Source organism: Nannospalax galili, unplaced genomic scaffold, assembly GCF_000622305.1.
Source record: "Nannospalax galili isolate Female #2095 unplaced genomic scaffold, S.galili_v1.0 scaffold6823, whole genome shotgun sequence".
NCBI classification, from domain to species: Eukaryota; Metazoa; Chordata; class Mammalia; order Rodentia; family Spalacidae; genus Nannospalax; species Nannospalax galili.
In genome coordinates this window covers 3,150-6,468 of record NW_008349804.1, presented here as the reverse complement: position 1 = coordinate 6,468, position 3,319 = coordinate 3,150, and the positions used below count along the sequence as shown (strand labels likewise).

The window sequence follows — 3,319 nt, the reverse complement described above, 5'->3', positions numbered from 1 at the left end:
CTTGAGTAGCTGGAAGAACAAAGGTAGGATGGACAGACTAAGGGATTAGAAATACTGACTTGAAAGAAGTTGGTGCTTTTAACTGCTGAGCCATCTCTCCAGCCCCGTGGGCCTTATTTCTGTGTCTTCATTACTGTACCCCAAGAACTTCAGCACAAGGCACGCAGTAATAGTTAAACGACTCCCAGGGTGATTCCCCGTCTTCCAGGTGGGGAATTGAGGTTCAGGAGTCCTAACCCCTCCATTCCCTCTGCCCACTTTCGGCATGAGGTGGGCCTCAAGCTCCCTATGTAGCCGAGGATAACATAAAACAACTGACTCTCAGGTATTCACTTGCCAATTGCTAAGGTTACAGGCGACGCCCCCCTCCCAGTTTATGGGGTGCTTGAAACTTCTGTTGGGGGTTGGCACGAAAGCGCCATAAGAGGGTTTCCCGGTATTGGGGTGCACTGGGGTCCAGCAGCCAGTCCAACATGGGACAGCTGAGCTACAGCTCTGCCTGCACCGTGCAGCTTCACTCCTCAGCCCCAAAGTCTGTGGACCCGGAATCTATCAGAACTGGGAACCCGCCCCGGGAGCCTGACTTCGGGAAGCGGGGAGGTAACGGACACCTCGAGACTTGGTTTCCGGTGACACCCCTCGCAGTCAGGCTGTAACCAGACCACACTCTCAACCACGCCCTGATGCGGGCCTCGGCCCCGCCCCGCGGGCTCTACCATCAGGCCAGGTGGTAACAGCGAGGGACGCGCAGGTGACTGTGCCGGGGACCCTGCCTGTGGGGAAGGCAGGGGTGTCCATCGAGGGGAAGAATAGGGACATCCACGTGTGGAATCGCGTCCCGGGCTGCGTTCCCCTCCGTGTCTCGGTATCTGGGTCCCGTCTCCGCCCTGTCCCCCCGCGCGCTTGGTTCGCGCCGAGGCCCTCAGAGCCGGTGGCTTTGCACAGGGCCCTAAGCGCAGACCTCGGTGCGTGGGACTGGTGTGGTGGGTTGCATCACTTGCTGTGCGGGACTGTGATCCGCTGCAATCCGCTGCAGTTCGGAGCTATGGCGCTCGCCGTTCGAGTTGTGTATTGGTGAGCTGCGGGGAACTGCGGGAGACCGCAGCCTCCCTCTCCGCTCCGCATCCTTGGTGCCAGGGACTCCCTCCTCTCCCCACCTCCCTCCTGTGCCCACATCCTTTGTGTTAGGGTCCGCTCTTTACTGGTTCCTATGCTTTGTGTCAGGGGCGCCTCCTTACCCTGCCCCCATCCTTCTTGCCTGGGAACCGAGGCAGAGGGTGAAGGGTCCGCTCCCTAGACCTCCCCAAGACGAAAGGGACTTGCAAGTGGGTGGGACTTGTGACGGGGGGGGTACCTCTTGGGGTGAAACAGGAAACTGAGATGCCTGGGTCCTCTTTGAGCAGCTGACTCAGCGCTGGGGGGAGGGGAGGGTGGTTTTCTCTGAGGTCCTTCACCTTCCCTATCCAGAGCAGATACGTGTTAGAGAAGGCTGGGAAAGGTTCCTGTCTGTGTTTAGGAAAGACTTGGACAGGGCGTGGGGTGGGGGTAACAGGATGAATTGTAGGGCTGGTTGGTGGTGATGCTCCGAGGCAGAGCACTTGCCTAGTGTGTAGGAAACCCCGGGTTCCCTCCTCAGCACCATAAAACAACTAGGAAACACAAAAACGTCTAAGACCCAGGCATGGTGGTATATGCCTGTAATCCTAGTAGTTGGGAGGCAGAGGCGAGCTGGGCTGTTTAGTGAGATCCAGACACAAAATTAGTAATAGCAAATAGTAAATAACTAATAGCCATAAAATAAAAAAGGGAAAGAAAGAAACTGGACCCCTGGGTGCAGGCCTGTAATCCCAGCTCCAGGGGAGGCTGAGGCAGGAGGATGGCAAGTTCAGGGTGTACCTGGGCTAGAATGAGTTCAAGGCCAGCAGGTGAAACTTAACCTAAAAATAAAAATTAAGGAGAGGACTGGGGGTGTAGCTCAGTGGTAGAGGCTTGCCTAGAATGGGTGAGGTCCTGGGTTCAGTCTGTAGCACTGTAAAACATCTCTTGCTGGTTACTGCTCATTGGGTGCCTGTGTTTGTAACCCCACCCCTCTCCTGGCCTCAGTTTCCATGCATGTAGCTCAAAGGGGTGTGACCTGAGCAGTTAGCACGTGTGTCATGCGTCGCTACCTCCCTGTGTCCTACTGGAGGGGGACACAGGAAGGTAAGCCATTTTGTCTTGAGGGTTTTTCTCCCCTGCATCTGACACTCAGCTGGCACACAGTAGGTGCTTCATAAATTCCTGTGCAAAGGACTTCCCATCTCTGAAACCCTGAAGGGGAATTGTAGATTCATCTTACAGGGGAGGAAACTGAGGCTGGGAGAGGCCAAGGCCCAGGTCAGCAGCTCAATGCCCCTACAGCAGATGACTAGGTATCTGGAATCTGGGATCTGTGACCCAGCCAGCTGTCTGTGTGGCCCCCTCTCGGGCCATGATCAGCTCTGCTTTTCAAGAAGCTCTTTCAGGAGCTTGCTTTGACCTGCCCAGGCTCCCATGAGGCTGTTGTACCAGATTCCAGTCCAGAAATTGCTGGCTGTGGGGCTTGGGAAGCATGTGTTTCATCCTGTGTGCCAGGCGAAGGGCTGATCCAGAACTGTTTCTTCTTTGGCTGTGGGTGGGTGATGGGGTTGGTGGGTGGGATTTTTCCTGAAGCGGCTTGGTTCTAATTCAGTTCTGCCTGTTGTTTTCCCTCCCTTGTTGCCTTCTCTGTTTCATACTTGTGGTGTCTATTTCTTCTCTCCCACTGCCTCCCTCCCACCCCCATTTCTGGGCTCCCTCCCCTGTGGGCTTTCTCTGTATATCTGCACCTTTGCACATCTCTGTGTCTGGTGTGTCTTCCCCTCCCTTGAGGGTCTCTTTTGCCTCCTCTTTATCCATTTCTCCTTCACCTCACCCGTTCCCTGCCTCTGCTGGCCGCCTGTGCTCTCTGGGACTGTACTGCCCGTGGACTGGGTCTGCCTTCGTGGATTTACCCACCAGTGGAGCTTGAGGCTACAAGCCCAAGGTGAGTGATCGGTGGTCCTTGGAAGCAGGTCAGGGTGGTTTGGTGCCTTAGAAGGAAGGCTTGCTGGGTCTGGCTGTGACCCCTCGGCCTATTTTCAGTATCTCCAGCTCAAGGAGCAGCTAGAAGATGAATTCCCCGGATGTCTGGACATTGTGAGTCTTGGAACTGGGGCCAGAGAGTCATGTGGGTCCCTTGTCTGTCCCTGGGTCCGGGTGGCAGTGGGAGTGGGTTAGGTGATCCCCGCCTACCCTCCTGGGAAGGGCGAGGGTGTTCTGG

At 55.9% G+C, this 3,319-nt stretch overlaps 1 long non-coding RNA gene across 1 annotated transcript; it reads left to right on the top strand.

Moving 5' to 3' along the window:
• The first annotated feature begins 914 nt into the window (after nt 1-914).
• Nucleotides 915-3,265, top strand: LOC103745198. The gene is made up of 3 exons (XR_607743.2): nt 915-1,074; nt 3,019-3,043; nt 3,142-3,265. It is a non-coding gene; the product is annotated as an uncharacterized LOC103745198 (long non-coding RNA).
• Nucleotides 3,266-3,319: the final 54 nt, after the last annotated feature.